The sequence below is a fragment of the Vespula vulgaris genome, chromosome 16 (assembly GCF_905475345.1).
Source record: "Vespula vulgaris chromosome 16, iyVesVulg1.1, whole genome shotgun sequence".
Classification (NCBI taxonomy): Eukaryota; Metazoa; Arthropoda; class Insecta; order Hymenoptera; family Vespidae; genus Vespula; species Vespula vulgaris.
The window spans coordinates 1332501-1344935 of NC_066601.1; the positions used below are offsets into that span (position 1 = coordinate 1332501).

Here is a 12435-nt window from a genome sequence, read left to right on the forward strand (position 1 = left end):
CGATAAAAGGTTCGTTAGAAAAGAAAAAGAAAAAAGAAAAAGGAAATAAAAAAGGGAAAAGAGGAAAAGAAATAAGAGAAAAAGGAATGAAATAAGAGGCTGTGCCTCGATTCGTTTATTTCTTTCGATCAAACAAAAAATTACACACATACACATACATACATATAGATGTATATAGAATATATATATATATATATATATATATATATATATATATATATATTCAAGAAATAATGGAGAAGTTTAAATCATAATTTGTGTTAATTTCATCGTTTTCGTCTTCTCGGTTTTAAATATATCGACTTTTCTTCTCTCTCTTTCTCTCTCTCTCTCTCTCTCTCTCTCTCTCTCTATTTCACACGTCTCTCTTATAACATCGTATCTGCTTATGGGTCGAGCTGCAAGTTACGTATAAACAAGTATATATACAAATATTATTCGATGCACTTCGAGAAAAGTATCGAGCACGTCTCAAGAGGAAAAGCTCTCGTCGAACAGTTTCATTATCGACAACTTGCGAGAATTATATTATCCAGTTCTATAGATATCTATGGGAAAGTTTTACTGCAGGCAATCAAAACTTACTGGAATGCTCTTGTTCGAGAAAGATAGAGAAAGAGAGAGAAAGAGAAAGAGAGAGAGAAAGAGGTAGGGAATGAGAGAAAGAGAAAGATAAAGAGAAAACGAGAAAAACACAAACGGAGTATTAATAATCATGATATATAAATATATATATTTATCTTATATACATATTTACGGATGTATATGTTTATTTAATGATTTACTTTCATGTATTTTTGTGAATAGACATATTCGATCAAGAAAACAATAAATAAGAAATAGTAGTAATTTCAAATCGTACAAAACGATATCTTTATTTTTCTCTCTTTCTGTGTTCAAATTTAAATCGCTATTTACTTATTTATATATTTATTCATTTCATTAAAAAATATCGTTTTGCCTGAAACAATAGAAAAATAAAGTATTTGTGCTACGGATAAACATGCAGATGGGCAAAACTTCAGCGCGAGTTGAAAAGATTCTCCTAAAAAAAAAAAAAAAAAAAAACAAACAAAAAAAGAAAAGAGAAAAAAATAGAGAGAAAAAAAGAAAAGAAAAGAAAAAAAAAAGAGACAGGGAAAGGAATATTTAATCTGCTTTACATATCACGTGTGAGCGGCTTAATTATACAATAAAATTCAAAAGATTATTCTAATTAAAAAATTTCAAAAATATAATAATATCTGCTTACGACTTATCGGTATCTACTAGAGACGTGATTACACTCAGATATTCCTGACTGTCTTCTTACCTTCGAGATATTATAATATAAGGGTGCGTTTAAGCAAAAAGGAAAAAAAAAGAAAAAGAAGAAAAAAGCGTATAAAAAAAAAAATTATAATGAAATTTAAAAAAAAGGACACGCACGTTTCCTAAGCTTTCGATCTTTTAGCGATCCATACGCTACATTATCGATGTAGCGTTAATCCTATCGAATATCTTCAAAGTTTTTCCAAATTTTGCTTTCGTCGTGTCACGAATATAAATCAGATTTGTGTGTGAACTATTAAAAAATAAATAAAAAGTCCTCGAAAATGCGAAATCTATTTCGATATCTTTACATTATACATATATAATCTCTTGAAAAAAAAAATATATATATATATGTATTATTAGTTGAGGCACTCTATGATTTATAATAAGGAAAAATTAAAAGAAAAAGAAAAAAAATTTAAGGAAAACAAAAAAAGATATATATATATATACATACGTGAAAGATAAGGGAAAAGATAAGATAATATGACGAAACGCGTTAATAAAATTACGAAACGTGTGTTTCGTGTTTATCTCGCATATGTAAATGAGACTGCAAAACGAGAAAATCACAAAAAAAGGCATTAAGCCTGAGTTACATACTTTATCGACGTTCCTTTTCGAGATATTCTAGTTAAAACTAAGCGGGATTATTAATCGATCACAAATCATCAGCTGGTTGTGAGTAAATGTTAATTAAATATATCAAACCGCTTACACAGGGAATAGAGAACGAATAAAAGCGATAGCGAATAATAAGGGTTTAATTTTTTTTTCGTTTTCTTTGTTTCTTTTCTTTTCTTTTCTTTTCTTTTCTTTTTTATTCCTTTTTATATATATATTTTTTCAGTTCGAAGAAACGATTCGCCATTAACGAGAGCCAATTAATTTTTCAAACGTACTTTTCACTTTATCCTAGAATTATAAAAGAAGCTCCTAACTTTCGATTTTTCATTCGAATAAACTACGAAGTACGAAAACTTTGCACTTCTATTGTCCGAGCCAATCGATTTAAGTTACTTTTTATTATAAGAGTAGACGTATTTTAGATTATAATTTGAAAATAAAATTGAAATTATATATATATATGATTCAATTTTACATATATGCTTATATTATCGACAAATCGTTTCTTCGTAATACGTTATATTATATCGACGTTTTTCGACATTTTCCTCTCTCGATATTCCTTCTCGACATACTGTGTAAGTGATATTATTAACCTAATCGTATTATACCGATAACCTCGTTAAAACAGAGAATCAAAAAAAAAGGAATAAAAAAGTTAAAAAAAAAAAAAAAGAAATAAATGTACAACTCGGTAAGAGTGTATAATCTTCGAAAGACGAACGATAGTTACACGAGACGAATGGCCGAAGCAATCGAGGTTTAGCTGTTGTTCTAAATGTTATCTATGATTCAATCGAGATTTTAATGTTACATATATTTATAAGCTAACTAACAGTAAAACAATAATAACAACAAATAAGAAATAAACAAACAAAATCGTACTAATTTAATCTGCACTGAATTATATTAAATTTAAATTTAAATTTAAATTGAATTGAATTGAAAAATAAAAAACAAAAAATAATACTACGAGATATATGTAAAAGAGACGAAAAAAAAATTTACGAAAATACTGCAACAATATTATTAACAAATGAAAAATATAAAACCTATGATCTTTCTTGTTCTGACGAAACGAAAAATAAATAAATAACAAAGCAAAAGACGGCAAAACAAATAAAAGAAAAAGAAAAAAAAAGGTGGGCTAATATCTATATCTTTGAATATTATACATTAATCGTTAATGCTGTTTATTGTCTATCAAACATTTTATATCTTCGGTCTGGATACATTAAAATAGAAAATATTCTTCTGTAGATAACGTAAGTGACGTTATTTTAACTATCCACGATCCCTTTATTTTCCATCCCTTCTAATTGATATTATTAAATAATCGATTTTTAAAAATCATGCGAACGTATGAAAAAAAGAAAGAACAAAAATTAAAATTTCCAGAAAATAAATATCAAATCCTCTTTGTTGATTCTCCTTCTTATTTATGCCATTCTAAAGTCAAAATCTGATAAATGCATGAGCCGATATTCGAGCGTGATTAGCACCACGATACGAAAAGTAGCAAAACCCAAACGATAATGGCTGACGATCGGATAACACTCGTTCGATGTCACGGACTCGTTGAAATTGCTGGTACTTTCGAATAAACTGCCAGTTTATTTACCGAATGTGCAAGCTTAATCCAGCGTGTAATTACGCCAACTAAGTGGATAACGAACCAAGAACCGTAACACTTAGTTATTGTAGTTGAACACGCGATATCACAAAATGGCCATCGCTTTGGCAGCACTTTCTCTCTCTCTCTCTCTCTCTCTTTCTCTCTTTCTCCTTTTACAATAGTCTTCATTGGAAGAGGATCATTTGATCTTTTTCCTTTTCGTTCTTTCTTTTTTTTTTTGAAAAGAATAAAAATTTTTGTTCGCGAATATCTGACGTTCTTTATAATATGTCTATATTCTGTATCGTTTTATTATAATTTTATTTCATTTCGTTGACACCAAATTAATAATAAGGATTAAATTGTATTTGTAGTAAGTTATATACATTATAAGTTCTATATCGTATGTATATATATTTTCTTGGACATTGAGAAAAAATTGTGTTATAGAATAAAACATTGAAGGAAGTACTTTTTATTGTTTCGTAAACTCTTTCGTAAAGAAGAAGGTAAATAATAAAAAGAAATTCTATAAAAGATATAGAATAAATATTAAAAAGTGAAAATAATAGAAAAATTACATTATCATAATTTGTTGTATTATATTAATTAAAACCTAAATTTTTGTCTATGTGTATATATATATATATATATATATATATATATATATATATATTAAATTAAATTACTGTAGTTATAAATTATTTTTTATTTTCTTTACTATTTCTTCACAGACACTTTAAAAACATTAATATTTATATAATAAATATTAAAGACAAAAGAAATAGAAATAATAAAAGAATTACTTTATCATAATACCTTCTATTTTACTAAAAAAATAACTAAATTACTATACACATATTTATTATATATACATATATCTTTATATATCTTTCTTCTTTTGAAAAGAATAAAAATTATTTTCACGAACGCCTGACATACTTTACAATAAATCCATATTTTCAATCATCAATTTTACTTCATTCTTTTAACACCCCAAATATACATACATATAAAATATATACATGTATATATACAATCTTTATATATATATATATATTATAAACATTTATATATATAATAAATATATAAATATATATATATAAACATTTAATATCTAATTCTTCGACCAAGATGTATATTCCAAAAAAAAAGTTAAAAAGGTGTTCGTTAGTAAGAAAATGTTTCTTCGATAACGAGAGGAAATAATTTGAAGAAATTCTTTCAGTTCTGACAAGAATGCAGCGTGACATTAACACCAACATTTTTCTTTTACTTTTCCCTGTGATGATGAATTAAGAAAAAGTAAGAAAACAGAGAAAAAAAGAAAGATAATAAGAAACAAACGAAAAGAGAGAAAGATAGAAAAAGAGAAAGAGAGACAGAGAGAGAGAGAGAGAAAGATAGATAGATAGATATAGAGAAGTCTCGTGTTCTGCTGTTGGCGTACACATTCATTTTCCTTCCGTTTGTCGTAAAGCAGTAGTATCGGCTCGACTCGACTCGCAAGCTCTTAAAAAAGAAAACCTTACAGGAAATACGGCCCTAAGGCAGCTTTCAAAGTTATTAAAAACAATCCATTTACGTGGACTCCGCGGTATTTTTCATTCGTCTCTTCTTTGATGGCAAACGCGGGAATGGACTTTCTCGTCGCGCTTCATTCTTCTCGTACTCGACATCTCTTTCTCTCTTTCTCTTTCTCTTTCTATTTCTTTATCTCTCTGCTCCCATTGGAGTCGTTCTTTAGTCCGGAGTTCGTTCCTTTAGCAAACTATGAACGTGAGATACCTGTGCCTTAATAATGAACGCTTTCTTAACGGCAAATACCTATGTACGTATTTCGTGATCTTAAATGAATACACACAAAGATATATATATATATATATATATGTGTGTGTATTTTTTTTTATTATTATTTTTTATTCTCTTTCCAAAAATCCATCTCCTTAGAATTTTCTGAGAACGAGAAGAGTAAGAGGAAGAGAAAGAGAAAGGAGAATCACTGCGTATCGCTTTTTTCTTTTCTTTTTTCGTCCCTCGCGATTTATCTTTCTTCGAGTTAAAAAAAAGAAAAGAAGAAAAAGTGAAAAGAAAGTTAAAGAAGTTATCCCACGTCGCCTACGTCTCGTTAAATATCTTTTTTTCTTTTATTTCGTTTCTCTTTTTTTCTTCTTCGTCTTCTTCTTCTTTTTGTTTTGTTTTTCTAAAGAATCTCCTGATGAAAATATGAATCCGGACGAAGATCGACAATTATTTTCGAAAGCGACGTACATTAACTAACGACGTTCTGATTCGTTAGCGTTACTCCCTTTCCATATCGACTTTCCGCGTTCGCAATAGCTTGCGCTAATTAAACATCGGATAAAGTAACTAGTGCATGCCAAGAGAAGAAAGACAGAAAGAGAGAGAGAAAAAGAGAGAGAGAGAGAGAGAGAGAGAGAGAGAGAGAGAGATAGAGTTGTTTTACGTACGGTATACAATAGTCGTCGTTGGTACAGGTATGTAGTAGTACGACACAAAACATGTTCATGACGAGCGTCAACCTCACTAGTCTACTTCTATGTTTCCAAAGTCGTTGATGTTTGAAAGGAATCGTCGAGTCATCGAACGTCATTCCCTTTATATTACACGTCCCTTGTAATATATACTTCGAATCTGATAATTTAATAAGACGTCAGACGACAAAGGGCTTTTGGAACACGAGCTAGCCAATTAACTCGATATATATTTAGATAAATATATATATATATATATATATATATGTATGTATATGTATATATATATATGTGTGTGTGTGTGTGTGTGTGAATGTATATATATTAATAAAAAAATATTTTGTTGGGTTAATTGCTTTTAATTCGAAATGAAATTAACGCGACGAAAATGTTAAAAAATTAGATTCCTTCTCTTAAATCAAATCTACGATACGGTGAAAGAAATAACATTACGGGCATACGAATGAGTTTTTAATTTGTCGAAAACTGAATTTTTCGTGGTTATAAATTTCGTAAGGTATGAAAATTATCTATGAATTATCTGTGTTATCGAATAATATTTTAACGAATTTGTTAAAAAAAAAATGAATAGTATAAACTTTTTCATTATTTTATTTCTTCAATAAAAATTTTCTCATAAAATTTTTCATTTTCTATCAATTTCGAATATCTCCCTTGAAATTTGTATTTTCAACAATTTAATTTTTTTACTCGTTATTTCTAACTCGTTTCGTTTCGTTTCGTTTCGTTTCGTTTCGTAGTTTCATATATATCGTAACAAATCGATTACTCGTTAAAATTGAATTTGTTATGAAAGTATAAAGTTTTGTAATAATTATTTCGTTTAATCGAACATCGAATTATTAAAACATAGTTATTTCAAATTTTATTTCAATAAGAAACGATTCCTAATGAAATATTAATAGTCACAAGAATAAAATCAGTACTTTAATGATAACATCACGAGTTTCTTATATATATATATATATATATATATATATATATATATATATATATATATATAATATTGATATAATCGATACGAAGAGTTCTTGATGTTCAAGCTAAATATATTTAATAATGTTAAGATTATCAATAATAAACGACGTATTAATCCAAATATAATCTCTCTACTAAGTCAAATATAATATATTATTCGAATCTTTCGCTGTTTAACATACATCCTTCTTTAATACTAATAAAATAAATTATAACGAAAATATATAGATCTCGGTAATAAAAATGTCGATCGTTACCCAATGCTAATAAAATAAATTGAAGCATCGTCGTGGAATAAATAAAAAAAAAAAAAAGGAAAAGAAACGAATATAATTCCTGCGAACTCAAATAAATAGTATAAATAAATTTATCATTCTATAATATTTCGCTATATTTCTTTTCGAATGCATATAAAATTAATTCTATCGAAACAGATATATTTATAAGTACGTATTAGTAACGAAATTATTGCGATCATTGTCTAATATCAATTCGATTGATTAAAAAAAATAGAAGAGGCAAATAGAATCCTTGTTAAAATTGAAATCCTTGTTAAAACTAACGTTGTCGAAATTATGAATTACCATATCGTTGTTCTTTAGTTTATGTTACTAATGTTATCTAATCGCCATTTTAATTAAATAATAATAAAGAATAATATATGTATATATATATATAACAAAGTATAGCATTTATATAATATTAAAAAGCTACTTCATAAATTAATTAAAAGCGTTGAATAAAACTAGATTATATAATTGCGTTATTACGTCTAAACTTCCACAACAATGGCTTGCTTACTTGCTTGACGATCACATAAAAATAAAAACAGAGAATACATCTCGAGTCCTTGTGGCTTTGTTGCGTTAATATTACATTCGTTTTGTTTTCGAATATTACGGCGTCTTAAAAGCAGGAAGGTTTACATTTCGATGAGTAATATTAATCTTTGATGATGTCATACCATTTCGAAGGTCGTCCTTATTGTATATATACGTTGCTAATCTTTTTTCGAAGAAATCAATTGTTAAATTACGATTTAAATATTTAATATTCTGTATGTAATCGGTTATATATTTATTATAACAATAGTTATAATAATAATAATAATAATAATAATAATAGTAATAATAATATCAAAATATAGATATGTTATAAGTTATATAATCGCCATCTTCACTAAGTAATAATAAAGAACAGTACAATATGTGTATATATATATATATATATATATATATATATATATATGTATATATAACAAAGTACTGTATTTATTATATGATATCTAAAAAATGCTTACTTAACAATTTAATTAAAAATGTTGAACGAGAATATAAAACTAAATTATATAATTGCGTTATTACCTTTAAGCTGGCTCAGCAATGGCTTATCTACTCGACGGTCACACAAGAACTAAAACGGAAAATACGTGTCGACTCTTCGCGTCCTTGTCGCTTTGATGATACATTTGTTTTGTTTTGGAATATTACGGCTTATTAAAAGCAGAAAGATTTATATTTCGATGAGCGATATTAACCTTTGATGATGTCATACTATTTCGAAGGTCGTCCTTGCTACATATATACGTTTCTAATCTTTTTCCGAAGAAATCCATTGTTAAATTACGATATGAATATTTAACGTTCTGTATGTATTCGGATATTTATTTATTATAACTATAATTATAATATTAATAATAGTAATAATAATATTAAAATATAGATATAAGCTATAAGTTATATAATCGCTATTTTCATTAAGTAATAATAAAGAACAGTACAATATATGTGTTTATATAACAAAGTACTGTATTTATTATATGATATCTAAAAAATGCTTACTTAATAAATTAACTAAATATGTTGAACGAGAATATAAAACTAAATTATATAATTGCGTTATTACCTTTAAGCTGCACAGCAATGGCTTACTTGCTCGACGGTCAGACGAGAACTAAAATGGAAAATACGTCTCGACTCTCCGCGTCTTTGTCGCGTTAATAATACATTTGTTTTGTTTTCGAATATCACAGCGTATTAAAAGTAGGAAGGTTTACATTTCGATGAGTGACATTGAGCTTCAATGACGTTATACCATTTCGGAGGCCATCCCTACTACGTACGTACGTTTTTAATCTTTCTCTGAAGAAATTAATCGTGAAATTAAATAATTAGTTTTAAATACTTCATATTCTGTAAGTAATAAGTTATATATTTGTTATAACAATAGTAATAATAATAACAATAATAATAGTAATATTAATAATATAGTTATAAATTATTCTTATTGTTAATATAACTTGTATCTTTACGTTTATAATATATTATAATATGTTATATAAACAATTATATATGTAATAATATGTATAAAGATAATTATATTAACAATATTTAATATAAATATGATATACAGCTATACTCAATATATTATACACGATATATTTATACATACAAAATTCTAATTATAATACATTTAAATTCTAATTATTATACATATAAATTCTAAGAGACATACGAAGTCTAATGTCTTAGACAAATGATTGTATCTCCCTACGAACTATACTATAATATGATTATAATGATATATAAGTTATACGATAACTTTCAACTTAGTATAATCTTTCGTTTAATCCTCTTCGAATATCAAATGAGTTATATTGAGTTAAGCTTATATACATCGAATAATAACCAAACACTTGTAGAGTTATAAGTATGCATGAAACATTCAATCCATGTCACGTTCTTACATCTACAATGACGAACAAATATAGCTATGTATGTAAGTCTTATCCATATTCGAAAGCAGGTGAATGTAATCATAGGTAGTCAGTCGTTAGACTATTCATCAAAAACAAACAATAGAGAAAAATTGATAGAATAGTATGGAACTTGTGAATTGAAGAGGGTGGGGGAAGCTTCGGACAGAGAAGGTATAAGTACATATTTTTTCTCTCTTTCACTCATTCTCTCTCTTTCCGTCTTTCTATCTGTCGTTCGTTCGTACTCTTTTCGTCCCATATATAATCGTATTTGTACACATTCGGGGATAGGGTCGTGACCTAGGAGAGGTGTCGTTGAACCGTGCCATCGCCGTAACGATGGAAAAAAAAAGAAAAAAAAATGAAAAAAATTGTTAAAAAGGAAAAATAAAAAATAGAGAAAGAAAGAAAAATAACGAAAGAACAAATTGGACCGTTATTAATTGCGTAGACCAAGCGACGCGCGCTTTTAATTACTACTCTTTTAATTAAGGCCATAATTATGACCCGTCCTACGCTATGTCGTAGGTACCAGTGTCCTATGAATGTATTTCTGTAAATTCTCAAGCGTACTGATACGAACGTGCATGTATTGTATGTACATACGAACGTACGTATTTATCTACGTATGTATCTACATACACACACACATATATATATCTTTCTTTCCTTTTTTAAACATATGTTATATCTCCATCTCTATCTCTATCTCTATCTCTATCTTTCTTTATATCATTCTCTTTTTTTAATCTATCCTTCTTCTTCATTCTCTTTCTCTTTCAACTGTAGTATATGTACTTACTTATATCGTTTAGTCTTTAGTCATAAAGTTGGCCGACCGCATAATCCTTTACGTGAGAACGCTCTTTACGGAATAACGTTTGAATTTGTGCGAAAAAATAAAAAAATAAAAAAGAATTAAAAAGGAATATAACGAATAGGAAAAAGGGATATTTGAAATAATAGATGTCGATAGAAGTTTACTCAAGGGTTTACAAAAACTGAAATATTAATAATAAGAAAGCAACATTTTCTGGTAAACTGAGCGTTGAAATTGTTTCAAGTTTCATCGAGCTGTTGTTCTAGTTCTAGTATGGTCCCATTGTGTTTGCTTCTATAATCGGATATAGAACGTGCAAACAATCAAACAGGCTCTTTCGTGGTACAGGTTTGATGGCAAGCTTATGTCGCCTAAGGCGGTTATATGCTCGAATCGAATGTTACGCTTATAAGCATTACCCTAATCGAAACAAATTTCCAATTGTATCAAGACGTAATTCGTAAAAGTAGCAAATCGATGGAGAGTACTTTTTAAACTTCTCGTCTCTCCCTTCTATTCTTCTCTCTTCTCCTCTCCTTTCCCCTTACCACTATTCTCCTCTCCATTCCTGCCAGCTTCTCTCTTTTCTTCGTTTTCTAAGACTTCCTATCTTATTTCCATTTAATTTTCGTTCCCGCGAGAACTTCGTTAATAATAACAAGAAAGAAGAAAAAAAAATAATGAGAGAGAGAGAGAGAGAGAGAGAGAGAGAGAGAGAGAGAGAGAGAGAGGAAGAAAGGGAAATAAGAAAAAGACAAAATAGAAAATATAATAGCGAAAAAAGAAGAGATCGGTTGATGGAAAGATGGTTGGGTGCGATAGAATCTCTAGGTAAAGTTATAATTAATTACATATATATATATATATATATATATATATATATATATATATAGCTAGAAAGAGAAAGATACATAGTGTCGCGTCCAAGCGTTTGTGTTCCATGCTTTTTAATTACGCACTCTGGATAAGAGAAGAGGTGGTAGAGGGTGGAAGGTGGTTAGGGATAAAAGGTTGGTTTGGACTTGAAAAATAAAACAAAAAAAGAAGTATTTCGAGAAATGTGAGAAAACGTAAACGCTCGAAAAAAGATTAAACGAGTTTTCTCTCGTATCTCTTCTGCTGCTAATTACTCCTACAAAGTTTATTTTACTTTGCAAGAGATCTCTCTCTCTCTCTCTCTCTCTCTCTCTCTCTCTATCTATCCTATCTATCTGTCTATCTCTATTTATCTATCTATTTCTCAGTATTTCTCTCTCTATCTCTCTCACAGGCGAGCAAAAATGTTTTTAAGTTTTTCTGTTTCTTTCGTTTATCCTCCCACCTTTTCTTCACCATCCACCCCCATACTCTTCGGTCTCTCTCTCTCTCTCTCTCTCTCTCTCTCTCTCTCTCTCTCTCTCTCTCTCTATCGATTGAATTATATTTTCTACGATAATCGTCCTTCGAGAAAATTACGTCTCTATAACGATATATCGAGCTTCTTGCTAACTCTGAAATATATATTACGTTCATGATGCGCGTAAATATATATATATATATATATATATATATATATATATTCTTTTCTTTTCTTCTTTTTTTTTTTATACCGAACTTAACGTTATTAAAATAAATGCAATTTCATCGGAGAACCATCGATATTTCGAATAACGTTTGGAGGTGAAAGTAATAATTTAATTACAAATCCATGTAATTTCTCGACGATTTTCACGTGAACATTCTCGTAATATTGAATTCTCGAGAATTCACGTTTCAACTTAAATTAACGAGTGGAAATTCAACGATTTTAAGTATCTATATATTGATA

General features: G+C 28.3%; 1 protein-coding gene across 5 annotated transcripts in view; it reads left to right on the forward strand.

Annotated features, from left to right (window-relative positions):
* LOC127069636 (ras-specific guanine nucleotide-releasing factor 2-like) overlaps nucleotides 1-3205 on the forward strand; it is a 71285-nt gene extending 68080 nt beyond the window's left edge. For all 5 annotated transcript variants that reach the window (XM_051006837.1, XM_051006833.1, XM_051006838.1 and 2 more), the window contains one exon: nucleotides 1-3205. This exon is cut by the window's left edge and continues 5676 nt beyond it. The gene's annotated coding sequence lies outside the window, so the exon portion shown is untranslated.
* The last annotated feature ends 9230 nt before the right edge of the window (nucleotides 3206-12435 follow it).